This window comes from Crinia signifera, chromosome 9 (genome assembly GCF_055691185.1).
Source record: "Crinia signifera chromosome 9, ASM5569118v1, whole genome shotgun sequence".
NCBI classification, from domain to species: Eukaryota; Metazoa; Chordata; class Amphibia; order Anura; family Myobatrachidae; genus Crinia; species Crinia signifera.
In genome coordinates, this window is record NC_139225.1 from 123,164,039 (window position 1) to 123,179,068 (window position 15,030).

The 15,030-nt window shown below is 42.9% G+C and overlaps 14 non-coding genes across 14 annotated transcripts; all 14 read right to left on the reverse strand.

Annotated features, from left to right (window-relative positions):
* Nucleotides 1-613: 613 nt before the first annotated feature.
* Nucleotides 614-722, reverse strand: TRNAL-CAA (transfer RNA leucine (anticodon CAA)). The gene is made up of 2 exons: nt 685-722; nt 614-659 (listed from the first exon to the last, which is right to left on the reverse strand). It is a non-coding gene; the product is annotated as a tRNA-Leu (tRNA).
* A 157-nt stretch (nt 723-879) lies between these two features.
* TRNAL-CAA (transfer RNA leucine (anticodon CAA)) lies at nt 880-988 on the reverse strand. Its single transcript has 2 exons — nt 951-988; nt 880-925 (listed from the first exon to the last, which is right to left on the reverse strand). It is a non-coding gene; the product is annotated as a tRNA-Leu (tRNA).
* Nucleotides 989-1,145: 157 nt separating this feature from the next.
* TRNAL-CAA (transfer RNA leucine (anticodon CAA)) lies at nt 1,146-1,254 on the reverse strand. Its single transcript has 2 exons — nt 1,217-1,254; nt 1,146-1,191 (listed from the first exon to the last, which is right to left on the reverse strand). It is a non-coding gene; the product is annotated as a tRNA-Leu (tRNA).
* A 320-nt stretch (nt 1,255-1,574) lies between these two features.
* TRNAL-CAA (transfer RNA leucine (anticodon CAA)) lies at nt 1,575-1,683 on the reverse strand. Its single transcript has 2 exons — nt 1,646-1,683; nt 1,575-1,620 (listed from the first exon to the last, which is right to left on the reverse strand). It is a non-coding gene; the product is annotated as a tRNA-Leu (tRNA).
* Nucleotides 1,684-11,372: 9,689 nt separating this feature from the next.
* On the reverse strand, nt 11,373-11,481 carry TRNAL-CAA (transfer RNA leucine (anticodon CAA)). Its single transcript has 2 exons — nt 11,444-11,481; nt 11,373-11,418 (listed from the first exon to the last, which is right to left on the reverse strand). It is a non-coding gene; the product is annotated as a tRNA-Leu (tRNA).
* Nucleotides 11,482-11,638: 157 nt separating this feature from the next.
* On the reverse strand, nt 11,639-11,747 carry TRNAL-CAA (transfer RNA leucine (anticodon CAA)). Its single transcript has 2 exons — nt 11,710-11,747; nt 11,639-11,684 (listed from the first exon to the last, which is right to left on the reverse strand). It is a non-coding gene; the product is annotated as a tRNA-Leu (tRNA).
* A 157-nt stretch (nt 11,748-11,904) lies between these two features.
* TRNAL-CAA (transfer RNA leucine (anticodon CAA)) lies at nt 11,905-12,013 on the reverse strand. The gene is made up of 2 exons: nt 11,976-12,013; nt 11,905-11,950 (listed from the first exon to the last, which is right to left on the reverse strand). It is a non-coding gene; the product is annotated as a tRNA-Leu (tRNA).
* A 320-nt stretch (nt 12,014-12,333) lies between these two features.
* Nucleotides 12,334-12,442, reverse strand: TRNAL-CAA (transfer RNA leucine (anticodon CAA)). Its single transcript has 2 exons — nt 12,405-12,442; nt 12,334-12,379 (listed from the first exon to the last, which is right to left on the reverse strand). It is a non-coding gene; the product is annotated as a tRNA-Leu (tRNA).
* Nucleotides 12,443-13,143: 701 nt separating this feature from the next.
* On the reverse strand, nt 13,144-13,252 carry TRNAL-CAA (transfer RNA leucine (anticodon CAA)). Its single transcript has 2 exons — nt 13,215-13,252; nt 13,144-13,189 (listed from the first exon to the last, which is right to left on the reverse strand). It is a non-coding gene; the product is annotated as a tRNA-Leu (tRNA).
* Nucleotides 13,253-13,409: 157 nt separating this feature from the next.
* TRNAL-CAA (transfer RNA leucine (anticodon CAA)) lies at nt 13,410-13,518 on the reverse strand. The gene is made up of 2 exons: nt 13,481-13,518; nt 13,410-13,455 (listed from the first exon to the last, which is right to left on the reverse strand). It is a non-coding gene; the product is annotated as a tRNA-Leu (tRNA).
* Nucleotides 13,519-13,838: 320 nt separating this feature from the next.
* TRNAL-CAA (transfer RNA leucine (anticodon CAA)) lies at nt 13,839-13,947 on the reverse strand. The gene is made up of 2 exons: nt 13,910-13,947; nt 13,839-13,884 (listed from the first exon to the last, which is right to left on the reverse strand). It is a non-coding gene; the product is annotated as a tRNA-Leu (tRNA).
* A 157-nt stretch (nt 13,948-14,104) lies between these two features.
* Nucleotides 14,105-14,213, reverse strand: TRNAL-CAA (transfer RNA leucine (anticodon CAA)). The gene is made up of 2 exons: nt 14,176-14,213; nt 14,105-14,150 (listed from the first exon to the last, which is right to left on the reverse strand). It is a non-coding gene; the product is annotated as a tRNA-Leu (tRNA).
* A 157-nt stretch (nt 14,214-14,370) lies between these two features.
* On the reverse strand, nt 14,371-14,479 carry TRNAL-CAA (transfer RNA leucine (anticodon CAA)). Its single transcript has 2 exons — nt 14,442-14,479; nt 14,371-14,416 (listed from the first exon to the last, which is right to left on the reverse strand). It is a non-coding gene; the product is annotated as a tRNA-Leu (tRNA).
* Nucleotides 14,480-14,799: 320 nt separating this feature from the next.
* TRNAL-CAA (transfer RNA leucine (anticodon CAA)) lies at nt 14,800-14,908 on the reverse strand. Its single transcript has 2 exons — nt 14,871-14,908; nt 14,800-14,845 (listed from the first exon to the last, which is right to left on the reverse strand). It is a non-coding gene; the product is annotated as a tRNA-Leu (tRNA).
* Between the last annotated feature and the right edge of the window lie 122 nt (nt 14,909-15,030).

Genomic DNA, 15,030 nt, shown 5'->3' on the forward strand with positions numbered 1-15,030 from the left:
AAGCAACATGCAGCTTAATAAATTAAAGAAATGTAATCAGTAGAAACTGTGGAAGATCAGAGGAATAAAGTTATCCCATCTCTTTACAGAGACCAGAAAGCCCTTTAACAGGAAGAACGCATTCTTGAGTCTGGCTCCTTAGACCGCTCGGCCATCCTGACTAGTACATGAGCGTGACTGAAAATGTATGCCATTTTGGATTATGATTCTTTCTTTACAGAGACCTGAAAGCCCTTTAACAGGAAGAACGAATTCTTGAGTCTGGCGCCTTAGACTGCTCGGCCATCCTGACAAGTAGACTAGTGTGACTGAAAATGTATGCCATTTTGGATTATGATTCTTTCTTTTAATAAAAAAAATAATGAAAGGTTGGGGTTGGTGTGTTGATGGGATAACTTTATTCCTCTGATCTTCCACAGTTTCTACTGATTACATTTCTTTAATTTATTAAGCTGCATGTTGCTTTGAAATAAATGTGATCAAGATATCTATGTCGAAAACAAGAACAAATAAAACACAAAGAATTACTAACTGCATTTATCGGTATCAGTCATACGTATTATAAGACTAATTGGCAGTTGGATGTAGTTGCTATTGAAACAATAAAAAGCTTTGTCAGAAGTGGGATTTGAACCCACGCCTCTTTACAGAGACCAGAAAGCCCTTTAACAGGAAGAACGGGTTCTTGAGTCTGGCGCCTTAGACCGCTCGGCCATCCTGACAAGTACATGAACATGACTGAAAATGTATGCCATTTTGGATTATGATTCTTTCTTTTAATAAGAAAAATACTGAAAGTGCATTTATCGGTATCAATCATACGTATTATAAGACTCATCGAAATTCGAATGTAGTTGCTATTGAAACAATAAAAAGCTTTGTCAGAAGTGGGATTTGAACCCACGCCTCTTTACAGAGACCAGAAAGCCCTTTAACAAGAAGAACGGATTCTTGAGTCTGGCACCTTAGACCGCTCGGCCATAATGACAAGTACATGGTCATGGCTGAAAATGTATGCCATTTTTGATTATGATTCTTTCTTTTAATAAGAAAAATACTGAAAGTGCATTTATCGGTATCAATCATACGTATTATAATACTAATCGAAATTCGAATGTAGTTGCTATTGAAACAATAAAAAGCTTTGTCAGAAGTGGGATTTGAACCCACGCCTCTTTACAGAGACCAGAAAGCCCTTTAACAGGAAGAACGGATTCTTGAGTCTGGCGCCTTAGACCGCTCAGCCATCCTGACAAGTACATGATCGTGACTGAAAATGTATGCCATTTTGGATTATGATTCTTTCTTTTAATAAAAAAATAATGAAAGGTTGGGGTTGGTGTGTTGATGGGATAACTTTATTCCTCTGATCTTCCACAGTTTCTACTGATTACATTTCTTTAATTTATTAAGCTGCTTGTTGCTTTGAAATAAATGTGATCAAGATATCTATGTCGAAAACAAGAACAAATAAAACACAAAGAACTACTAACTGCATTTATCGGTATCAGTCATACGTATTATAAGACTAATTGGCAGTTGAATGTAGTTGCTATTGAAACAATAAAAAGCTTTGTCAGAAGTGGGATTTGAACCCACGCCTCTTTACAGAGACCAGAAAGCCCTTTAACAGGAAGAACAGATTCTTGTGTCTGGCGCCTTAGACCGCTCGGCCATCTTGACAAGTACATGAACATGAACATGACTGAAAATGTATGCCATCTCTGTAAAGAGGCGTGTGTTCAAATCCCACTTCTGACAAAGCTTTTTATTGTTTCAATAGCAACTACATTCAACTGCCAATTAGTCTTATAATTAGAGATGTGCACCGGACACTTTTTCGCGTTTTGGGTTTTGGGTTTTGGGTTCTGATTACCTTCAGGTTTTGGGTTCTAATGGGTTTTGCCAAAACACCCCCTAAAGGTTTTGGGTTTTGGGTTTTGGGTTCTGATTTTTTTGAAAAAAGCATAAAAATGGTTAACATTGCATAATTTAGGTGTTTTTTTGCTCCTATGCTATTATTAACCCCATCAGCTTTCTTCTCCACTCATTTACAGTCTATTCTGAAGACCTCACACCTCACAATATTGTTTTTAGGCCAAAATGTTGCACCGAGGTAGCTGGATGACTATGATAAGCAAGACAAATGGGCGGCACAAACACGTGGCCCATCTAGGAGTGGCACTGCAGTGGCAGATAGAAAAACTAGGCCCCAAAGAGCACATTATTCAAAAGAAAAAAAGAGGTGCAAGATGGAATTGTCCAAGGGCCCTCCCACCCAAACTAGGCCCCAAAGAGCACATCATTCAAAAGACAAAAAAGAGGTGCAAGATGGAATTGTCCTACGGCACTCCCACCCAAACTAGGCCCCAAAGAGCACATTATTCAAAAGACAAAAAAGAGGTGCAAGATGGAAGTGTCCAAGGGCACTCCCACCCAAACTAGGCCCCAAAGAGCACATTATTCAAAAGACAAAAAAGAGGTGCAAGATGGAAGTGTCCAAGGGCACTCCCACCCAAACTAGGCCCCAAAGAGCACATTATTCAAAAGACAAAAAAGAGGTGCAAGATGGAATTGTCCTACGGCACTCCCACCCAAACTAGGCCCCAAAGAGCACATTATTCAAAAGATAAAAAAGAGGTGCAAGATGGAAGTGTCCAAGGGCACTCCCACCCAAACTAGGCCCCAAAGAGCACATTATTCAAAAGACAAAAAAGAGGTGCAAGATGGAATTGTCCTACGGCACTCCCACCCAAACTAGGCCCCAAAGAGCACATTATTCAAAAGACAAAAAAGAGGTGCAAGATGGAATTGTCCTACGGCACTCCCACCCAAACTAGGCCCCAAAGAGCACATTATTCAAAAGACAAAAAAGAGGTGCAAGATGGAAGTGTCCAAGGGCACTCCCACCCAAACTAGGCCCCAAAGAGCACATTATTCAAAAGACAAAAAAGAGGTGCAAGATGGAATTGTCCTACGGCACTCCCACCCAAACTAGGCCCCAAAGAGCACATTATTCAAAAGACAAAAAAGAGGTGCAAGATGGAATTGTCCTTGGGCCCTCCCACCCACCCTTATGTTGTATAAACAGGACACGCACACTTTAACAAACCAATCATTTCAGCCACAGGGTCTGCCACACGACTGTGGCTGAAATGATTGGTTCGTTTGGGCCCCCACATCACAAGCTGCCATTTAATATGTCCCTGCACAAACTGGCTCTACAGAGGCAAAAGGTCGTCCTCATCCTCATCCAGCGATTCCTCACCACCATCAGTATCTTGTTCTTCCTCACCCTCACAGAGTATTAATTCGTCCCCGCTGGAATCCACCACCACAGGTTCCTGTGTACTTTGTGGACGCTGGTCTTTCTCGTAGAATTGATAATTCATTTTTATGAACATCATCTTCTCCACATTTTTTGGAAGCAACCTCCTACGCTTATTGCTGACAAGGTTCCCAGCTGCACTAAAAACTCTTTCGGAGTACACACTGGAGGAAGGGCAACTGAGGTAATATAGAGCCAGTTTGTACAGGGGCTTCCAAATTTCCTTTTTTTTCTGCCAGTACTGGTAAGGACTCTCTGACATGCCTACTTGGGTGCTGTCACCCATATAATCCTCCACCATTCTGTCAATGGTGATAGCATCATAGGCAGTGGAAGTAGACATGTCAGAAATTGTTGGAAGGTCCTTCAGCCCAGACCAAATGTCCAAACTTGGTCCTTTATCACCACCAGCGGGGGGTTTAGGAAATCGCAGTTGTTTCCTTGCAGAACCAGTTGCTGGAGAAAATGAAGGAGAAGGTGCTGCTGAGTCACTTTCCACTTCAGAAGATGACAGTTTTCTAACCAGCAGTTCTTTGCACTTCTGCAGGCTTGTGTCCGCCGGAAAGAGTGACACCACGTAGGCTTTAAACCGAGGATCGAGCACGGTGGCCAAAATGTACTCCTCTGATTTCAAAATTTGTACCACCCTCGAATCCTGGCAAAGCGTATGAAGGACTTCATCCACAAGTCCCACATGCTTAGAGGACTCGCTCCGTCTCAGCTCCTCCTTCACTTTCTCCAACTGTTTCTGCAAAAGCCTGATGAGGGGAATGACCTGACTCAAGCTGGCAGTGTCTGAACTGACTTCACGTGTGGCAAGTTCGAAGGGTTGGAGAATCTTGCACAACACTGAAATCATTCTCCACTGTGCTTGAGTCAGGTGCATACCCCCTCCTTTGCCTATGTCATAGGTGGATGTATAGGCTTGAATGGCCCTTTGCTGCTCCTCCATCCTCTGAAGCATATAGAGGGTTGAGTTCCACCGCGTTACGACCTCTTGCTTCAGCTGATGGAGGGGCAGGTTCAACAGTGTTTGCTGCCGCTCCAGTCTTTGGCATGCAGCCGCCGAATGACGAAAGTGGCCACAAATTTTTCGGGCCACCGAAAGAGTCCCCTGCACAGCTCTGTTGTCTCTTAGAAAACTCTGGACCACCAAATTTATCGTGTGAGCAAAACAGGGCACATGCTGGAATTTGCCCTGCTTTAATGCCCGCACGATATTGCAGGCATTGTCTGACACCACAAATCCCCAGGAGAGTGTAAGAGGGGTAAGCCATTGCCCAATGATTACCCTCAGTTTCTGTAAGAGGTTATCGGCGGTGTGCCTCTTACGGAAAGCGGTTACACACAACGTAGCCTGCCTAGGAAGGAGCTGGCATTTCCCAGGTCCTACTACTGGTGCTGCTGCTGTTGTTGCTGCTGGACAAGGTGATTCATCTACCCAGTGGGCTGTCACGGTCATGTAATCCCTAGTCTGCCCTTTTCCACTTGTCCACATGTCCGTTGTTAAGTGGACAGTGGGTATGACCGCATTTTTCAGGGCACTGAGAACACTTTTATGCACTTTACTGTACAGCTTCGGTATCGCCTGTCTAGCGAAGTGGAATCTTGACGGTATTTTGTAACGGGGACACACTAAGTCCATCAATCGTCTAAATCCTACTCCAGCAGTTATGGACACCGGAAGCACATCTAATACAATCAGATCTGCTAAGGCCTCAGTTACCCGCTTTGCCATTGGATGACTGCTGTCATACTTCATCTTCATGGCAAAGGACTGTTGGACAGTCAATTGCTTAGTGAAATAAGTGTTCCGACTTCCCCTCCGGGATGATGAATGACTCCCAGCAGCAACAGCAGCAGCGGCAGCAGTAGGAGGCGTAGCAATGCAGGATCCTCCAGAAGAATCCCGGATAGGAGAGGAGTCAGTCAGGCAAGTAACATGGCCTATAGGACTACTCCCAATCCTCATTGAGGAAGAAATTGACGAGGAGGGACTTTGCGGTGTAGTTGGGCACGTGGACACAACAGGACAAAGGGATTTAGTTGTCCCTGGACTGTGTACATTCTTAGCCACAGTTTCTGAACTAAACAGCAACTTATGAACGCTCTTCAAGTGACGTAGAAGGGAGGATGTCCCTAGGTGGGAAACGTCCTTACCCCTGCTTATTTGAGCTTTGCATAAGCTACATATGGCAAAACAATTGTTGGACGGTTTGGGATAAAAATAATTCCAGACCGAAGAGGTGGATTTATTGGTCTTCTGTCCAGGCATGGGCCCTTATTCTGATTCGAGCGGTACGGCCCGCGTGCGGCCGTACCGCCGATGTTTTCCGTCTGCACATGCGCAGAGGTCAATCTGGGCATGTGCAGGCGAATTCGCCGCACATAACGTTACTACGCCGCAAAGGGGGCGTATAGGGGAGTGAGGGGCTTCATGCCCTCATTTCCCTATGTATACGCCCCGCGTTTCATGGGCGTTCCCATGCAAACGCGGGGCGTACGCATGCTAATGAGGGCATGACGCAACTCATGGGGGCGGAAAGCTGACGTCGCCGGATGTCAGCTTTCAGCCCCCATACAAGCTACCACACGGACGATTGTCCGTGTGGTCTCAGCTTGCGGGAGCTGCCGGGGCGTGCGGACCTGCCTTCGATGGTCGACGACCATCGAATGCAGGGGGCAGCTCCCACCATGGTGGAGGCGTACGCCTCCACCATTTTTATGCGGATCGCCAGCCGTCCGTGTACGGACGGCCGTGGCGATCCGTAGGGTGGGCGGGGATTGGTTTGTGCGGCCGGAGCCCCGTGTGCGGCTCTGGCCGCACCAACCAGAATAAGGGCCATGGTGATGCCCTTTGGGATCTCACGGACAACAACTGTCTTGCCCGGTGCCTCATTTAAGCAAACCGCATCAGCATCGTCCTCCTCGTCAATTTCTCCCTCAGCACCAGCTTCATCAATATCCTCCTCCTGGTGTACAACACTGACACCTTCATTATCGACATCTGCAACTGCACTGTCTGTGATCCTTCCAGCACATGCAGAGGGTGTGCTGCGAATGCTGAAAGGAGCATCCTCTTCCCGTACAGTGATGGGAAGGTCAGGCATCGCAACCACCAACACCCTTGGACTCTCCACTGGGATTTGTGATACCATGTCTTCTTTGGAAGGCAGAGTTGTTTGCTGGATTTTTGTTGGTGACACCTTAAATCTCTTAAATTTTAAAGTGGGAGAAGGAGGAGGAGGAGGAGGAGGAGGAGGAGGGCTTTGATCATCTTGTGAAGCTGAGCCACTAGTCATGAACATAGGCCATGGCCGTAGCCGTTCCTTGCCACTCCGCGTTGTAAATGGCACACTGGCAACTTTAAGTTTCTCCTCCAATGATTTGCTTTTTCTTTTTAAGGGCCTTTTACTCAACTTTGGCTTTTTGGATTTTACATGCCCTCTACTTTGACACTGGGCATCGGCCTTGGCAGACGACGTCGATGGCATTTCATCGCCTATGTCATGATGACTAGTGGCATCAGCTTCAGAAGCACGACGAAGTGGCTCCTCATCTTTTCCTTTTTTTTATCCTCCATATTTTGGATATCTAACGGTAGGCAGCGGTGTCAGCAAACTGGATACCGAGATATCAGCTGGTTGTTGTCACTATCCAGTGACAACAGCAGCAAGATACAAAAGTGGATATATATCAGTAACACAACAAGTGGCGTCAGCAAACCAGAGTTATGTACTGCGATATCTAACGGTAGGCAGCGGTGGCAGCAAACTGGATACCGAGATATCAGCTGGTTGTTGTCACTAGCCAGTGACAACAGCAGCAAGATACAATATTTATTTTGTGGATAGTTACACTGGTAGGTAACACAACAGGTGGCGTCAGCAAACCGGAGTTATTTACTGCGATATATGTAACGGCAGCGGTGGCAGCAAACTGGATACCCAGATATCAGCTGGTTGTTGTCACTAGCCAGTGACAACAGCAGCAAGATACAATATTTATTTTGTGGATAGTTACACTGGTAGGTAACACAACAAGTGGCGTCAGCAAACCGGAGTTATTTACTGCGATATATGTAACGGCAGCAGTGGCAGCAAACTGGATACCCAGATATCAGCTGGTTGTTGTCACTAGCCAGTGACAACAGCAGCAAGATACAATATTTATTTTGTGGATAGTTACACTGGTAGGTAACACAACAAGTGGCGTCAGCAAACCGGAGTTATTTACTGCGATATATGTAACGGCAGCGGTGGCAGCAAACTGGATACCCAGATATCAGCTGGTTGTTGTCACTAGCCAGTGACAACAGCAGCAAGATACAATATTTATTTTGTGGATACACTGGTAGGTAACACAACAACTGGCGTCAGCAAACCGGAGTTATTTACTGCGATATATGTAACGGCAGCAGTGGCAGCAAACTGGATACCCAGATATCAGCTGGTTGTTGTCACTAGCCAGTGACAACAGCAGCAAGATACAAAAGTGGATACACTGGTAGGTAACACAACAAGTGGCGTCAGCAAACCGGAGTTATTTACTGCGATATATGTAACGGCAGCAGTGGCAGCAAACTGGATACCCAGATATCAGCTGGTTGTTGTCACTAGCCAGTGACAACAGCAGCAAGATACAATATTTATTTTGTGGATAGTTACACTGGTAGGTAACACAACAGGTGGCGTCAGCAAACCGGAGTTATTTACTGCGATATATGTAACGGCAGCGGTGGCAGCAAACTGGATACCCAGATATCAGCTGGTTGTTGTCACTAGCCAGTGACAACAGCAGCAAGATACAATATTTATTTTGTGGATAGTTACACTGGTAGGTAACACAACAAGTGGCGTCAGCAAACCGGAGTTATTTACTGCGATATATGTAACGGCAGCAGTGGCAGCAAACTGGATACCCAGATATCAGCTGGTTGTTGTCACTAGCCAGTGACAACAGCAGCAAGATACAATATTTATTTTGTGGATAGTTACACTGGTAGGTAACACAACAAGTGGCGTCAGCAAACCGGAGTTATTTACTGCGATATATGTAACGGCAGCGGTGGCAGCAAACTGGATACCCAGATATCAGCTGGTTGTTGTCACTAGCCAGTGACAACAGCAGCAAGATACAATATTTATTTTGTGGATACACTGGTAGGTAACACAACAAGTGGCGTCAGCAAACCGGAGTTATTTACTGCGATATATGTAACGGCAGCAGTGGCAGCAAACTGGATACCCAGATATCAGCTGGTTGTTGTCACTAGCCAGTGACAACAGCAGCAAGATACAAAAGTGGATACACTGGTAGGTAACACAACAAGTGGCGTCAGCAAACCGGAGTTATTTACTGCGATATATGTAACGGCAGCAGTGGCAGCAAACTGGATACCCAGATATCAGCTGGTTGTTGTCACTAGCCAGTGACAACAGCAGCAAGATACAATATTTATTTTGTGGATAGTTACACTGGTAGGTAACACAACAGGTGGCGTCAGCAAACCGGAGTTATTTACTGCGATATATGTAACGGCAGCGGTGGCAGCAAACTGGATACCCAGATATCAGCTGGTTGTTGTCACTAGCCAGTGACAACAGCAGCAAGATACAATATTTATTTTGTGGATAGTTACACTGGTAGGTAACACAACAGGTGGCGTCAGCAAACCGGAGTTATTTACTGCGATATATGTAACGGCAGCGGTGGCAGCAAACTGGATACCCAGATATCAGCTGGTTGTCACTAGCCAGTGACAACAGCAGCAAGATACAATATTTATTTTGTGGATAGTTACACTGGTAGGTAACACAACAAGTGGCGTCAGCAAACCGGAGTTATTTACTGCGATATATGTAACGGCAGCAGTGGCAGCAAACTGGATACCCAGATATCAGCTGGTTGTTGTCACTAGCCAGTGACAACAGCAGCAAGATACAATATTTATTTTGTGGATAGTTACACTGGTAGGTAACACAACAAGTGGCGTCAGCAAACCGGAGTTATTTACTGCGATATATGTAACGGCAGCAGTGGCAGCAAACTGGATACCCAGATATCAGCTGGTTGTCACTAGCCAGTGACAACAGCAGCAAGATACAATATTTATTTTGTGGATAGTTACACTGGTAGGTAACACAACAAGTGGCGTCAGCAAACCGGAGTTATTTACTGCGATATATGTAACGGCAGCGGTGGCAGCAAACTGGATACCCAGATATCAGCTGGTTGTCACTAGCCAGTGACAACAGCAGCAAGATACAATATTTATTTTGTGGATAGTTACACTGGTAGGTAACACAACAAGTGGCGTCAGCAAACCGGAGTTATTTACTGCGATATATGTAACGGCAGCGGTGGCAGCAAACTGGATACCCAGATATCAGCTGGTTGTCACTAGCCAGTGACAACAGCAGCAAGATACAATATTTATTTTGTGGATACACTGGTAGGTAACACAACAAGTGGCGTCAGCAAACCGGAGTTATTTACTGCGATATATGTAACGGCAGCGGTGGCAGCAAACTGGATACCCAGATATCAGCTGGTTGTTGTCACTAGCCAGTGACAACAGCAGCAAGATACAAAAGTGGATACACTGGTAGGTAACACAACAAGTGGCGTCAGCAAACCACAGTTAAAAATTTAATTACTGAGTCTGCGATATCTAACGGCAGCCAGTGGTGTCAGCAACAACAACAACTTAATTATTTTTTTTTATATTTTTATATATTTTTAATTTTTTTTTTTTTTTTTTTATATACTCTGAGAGGTAGGTACAAGGTAGTGGCACTGGCAACAACAGAGGTGACTGCCTGGTAGGTGTTTACAACCATATAACAGGTAGCCAGGCAGCACAAAAACCCTCTCTGGCAGCACAATAAAAATTATTAAACCCCCCTCTGTCTGTAGTATTCTGTAGCAGGCTAGCAGCAGCAGTGACACAATTAGAGATGAGCAGGCTATAGCAATATAGAAAGAAAACCCCCTCTGCGGCAGTACAATAAACCCCCCTCTGTCTGTAGTATTCTGTAGCAGCAGCAGTGACACAAATTACAGATGAGCAGGCTACAGCAATATAGAAAAAAAAATCACTCTCCAGCAGCACAATAAAAATGATTAAACCCCCTCTGTACTTGCAGCTCTTTAGCAGCAAGCAGCACAGTGACACACACAACGCTCCAGCAAACCCCCCTCACGGAGCAATAAATAAAACCCCCCTCTCTGGCAGCACTGCTGCCTGCTCTGCGTCGCCCCACAGAATGAAGATGGCGGCGGCGGGTCCCGGCTTTTATGTAATCCGGATCTCGCGAGAATCCGACGTCACCAATGTGACGTCGGGCCTCGATTTCGGCTCCGGGCCTGCGCGGGAGTCCGCGGACGTCCTGGATCCGGATTCGGATTCAGGACGTCCGTGCGGATCCGGATCTCGGAGATCCGGACCCGCTCATCACTACTTATAATACGTATGACTGATACCGATAAATGCAGTTAGTAGTTCTTTGTGTTTTATTTGTTCTTGTTTTCGACATAGATATCTTGATCACATTTATTTCAAAGCAACATGCAGCTTAATAAATTAAAGAAATGTAATCAGTAGAAACTGTGGAAGATCAGAGAAATAAAGTTATCCCATCTCTTTACAGAGACCAGAAAGCCCTTTAACAGGAAGAACGGATTCTTGAGTCTGGCGCCTTAGACCGCTCGGCCATCCTGACTAGCACATGAGCGTGACTGAAAATGTATGCCATTTTGGATTATGATTCTTTCTTTTAATAAAAAAATAATGAAAGGTTGGGGTTGGTGTGTTGATGGGATAACTTTATTCCTCTGATCTTCCACAGTTTCTACTGATTACATTTCTTTAATTTATTAAGCTGCATGTTGCTTTGAAATAAATGTGATCAAGATATCTATGTCGAAAACAAGAACAAATAAAACACAAAGAATTACTAACTGCATTTATCGGTATCAGTCATACGTATTATAAGACTAATTGGCAGTTGGATGTAGTTGCTATTGAAACAATAAAAAGCTTTGTCAGAAGTGGGATTTAAACCCACGCCTCTTTACAGAGACCAGAAAGCCCTTTTACAGGAAAAACGGATTCTTGAGTCTGGCGCCTTAGACCGCTCAGCCATCCTGACAAGTACATGAACATGACTGAAAATGTATGCCATTTTGGATTATGATTCTTTCTTTTAATAAGAAAAATACTGAAAGTGCATTTATCGGTATCAATCATACGTATTATAAGAATAATCGAAATTCGAATGTAGTTGCTATTGAAACAATAAAAAGCTTTGTCAGAAGTGGGATTTGAACCCACGCCTCTTTACAGAGACCAGAAAGCCCTTTAACAGGAAGAACGGATTCTTGAGTCTGGCGCCTTAGACCGCTCGGCCATCCTGACAAGTACATGAACATGACTGAAAATGTATGCCATTTTGGATTATGATTCTTTCTTTTAATAAAAAAAATACTGAAAGTGCATTTATCGATATCAATCATACGTATTATAAGACTAATCGAAATTTGAATATAGTTTCTATTGAAACAATAAAAAGCTTTGTCAGAAGTGGGATTTGAACCCACGCCTCTTTACAGAGACCAGAAAGCCCTTTAACAGGAAGAACGGATTCTTGAGTCTGGCGCCTTAGACCGCTCAGCCATCCTGACAAGTACATGATCGTGACTGAAAATGTATGCCATTTTGGATTATGATTCTTTCTTTTAATAAAAAAATAATGAAAGGTTGGGGTTGGTGTGTTGATGGGATAACTTTATTCCTCTGATCTTCCACAGTTTCTACTGATTACATTTCTTTAATTTATTAAGCTGCATGTTGCTTTGAAATAAATGTGATCAAGATATCTATGTCGAAAACAAGAACAAATAAAACACAAAGAACTACTAACTGCATTTATCGGTATCAGTCATACGTATTATAAGACTAATTGGCAGTTGAATGTAGTTGCTATTGAAACAATAAAAAGCTTTGTCATAAGTGGGATTTGAACCCACGCCTCTTTACAGAGACCAGAAAGCCCTTTAACAGGAAGAACAGATTCTTGTGTCTGGCGCCTTAGACCGCTCGGCCATCCTGACAAGTACGTAAATATGACTGAAAATGTATGCCATCTCTGTAAAGAGGCGTGTGTTCAAATCCCACTTCTGACAAAGCTTTTTATTGTTTCAATAGCAACTACATTCAACTGCCAATTAGTCTTATAATACGTATGACTGATACCGATAAATGCAGTTAGTAGTTCTTTGTGTTTTATTTGTTCTTGTTTTCGACATAGATATCTTGATCACATTTATTTCAAAGCAACATGCAGCTTAATAAATTAAAGAAATGTAATCAGTAGAAACTGTGGAAGATCAGAGAAATAAAGTTATCCCATCTCTTTACAGAGACCAGAAAGCCCCATAACAGGAAGAACGGATTCTTGAGTCTGGCGCCTTAGACCGCTCGGCCATCCTGACTAGCACATGAGCGTGACTGAAAATGTATGCCATTTTGGATTATGATTCTTTCTTTTAATAAAAAAATAATGAAAGGTTGGGGTTGGTGTGTTGATGGGATAACTTTATTCCTCTGATCTTCCACAGTTTCTACTGATTACATTTCTTTAATTTATTAAGCTGCATGTTGCTTTGGAATAAATGTGATCAAGATATCTATGTCGAAAACAAGAACAAATAAAGCACAAAGAATTACTAACTGCATTTATCGGTATCAGTCATACGTATTGTAAGACTAATTGGCAGTTGGATGTAGTTGCTATTGAAACAATAAAAAGCTTTGTCAGAAGTGGGATTTGAACCCACGCCTCTTTACAGAGACCAGAAAGCCCTTTAACAGGAAGAACGGATTCTTGAGTCTGGCGCCTTAGACCGCTCGGCCATCCTGACAAGTACATGAACATGGCTGAAAATGTATGCCATTTTGAATTATGATTCTTTCTTTTAATAAGAAAAATACTGAAAGTGCATTTATCGGTATCAATCATACGTATTATAAGAATAATCGAAATTCGAATGTAGTTGCTATTGAAACAATAAAAAGCTTTGTCAGAAGTGGGATTTGAACCCACGCCTCTTTACAGAGACCAGAAAGCCCTTTAACAGGAAGAACGGATTCTTGAGTCTGGCGCCTTAGACCGCTCTGCCATCCTGACTAGCACATGAGCGTGACTGAAAATGTATGCCATTTTGGATTATGATTCTTTCTTTTAATAAAAAAATAATGAAAGGTTGGGGTTGGTGTGTTGATGGGATAACTTTATTCCTCTGATCTTCCACAGTTTCTACTGATTACATTTCTTTAATTTATTAAGCTGCATGTTGCTTTGAAATAAATGTGATCAAGATATCTATGTCGAAAACAAGAACAAATAAAACACAAAGAATTACTAACTGCATTTATCGGTATCAATCATACGTATTATAAGAATGATCGAAATTCGAATGTAGTTGCTATTGAAACAATAAAAAGCTTTGTCAGAAGTGGGATTTGAACCCACGCCTCTTTACAGAGACCAGAAAGCCCTTTAACAGGAAGAACGGATTCTTGAGTCTGGCGCCTTAGACCGCTCGGCCATCCTGACAAGTACATGAACATGACCCAAAATGTATGCCATTTTGGATTATGATTCTTTCTTTTAATAAAAAAAATACTGAAAGTGCATTTATCGGTATCAATCATACGTATTATAAGACTAATCGAAATTTGAATATAGTTTCTATTGAAACAATAAAAAGCTTTGTCAGAAGTGGGATTTGAACCCACGCCTCTTTACAGAGACCAGAAAGCCCTTTAACAGGAAGAACGGATTCTTGAGTCTGGCGCCTTAGACCGCTCGGCCATCCTGACAAGTACATGGTCATGGCTGAAAATGTATGCCATTTTGGATTATGATTCTTTCTTTTAATAAGAAAAATACTGAAAGTGCATTTATCGGTATCAATCATACGTATTATAAGACTAATCAAAATTCGAATGTAGTTGCTATTGAAACAATAAAAAGCTTTGTCAGAAGTGGGATTTGAACCCACGCCTCTTTACAGAGACCAGAAAGCCCTTTAACAGGAAGAACGGATTCTTGAGTCTGGCGCCTTAGACCGCTCAGCCATCCTGACAAGTACATGATCGTGACTGAAAATGTATGCCATTTTGGATTATGATTCTTTCTTTTAATAAAAAAATAATGAAAGGTTGGTGTTGGTGTGTTGATGGGATAACTTTATTCCTCTGATCTTCCACAGTTTCTACTGATTACATTTCTTTAATTTATTAAGCTGCATGTTGCTTTGAAATAAATGTGATCAAGATATCTATGTCGAAAACAAGAACAAATAAAACACAAAGAACTACTAACTGCATTTATCGGTATCAGTCATACGTATTACAAGACTAATTGGCAGTTGAATGTAGTTGCTATTGAAACAATAAAAAGCTTTGTCAGAAGTGGGATTTGAACCCACGCCTCTTTACAGAGACCAGAAAGCCCTTTTACAGGAAGAACGGATTCTTGAGTCTGGCGCCTAAGACCGCTCGGCCATCCTGACAAGTACATGAATATGACTGAAAATGTATGCCATTTTGGATTATGATTCTTTCTTTTAATAAGAAAAATACTGAAAGTGCATTTATCGGTATCAATCATACGTATTATAAGAATAATCGAAAT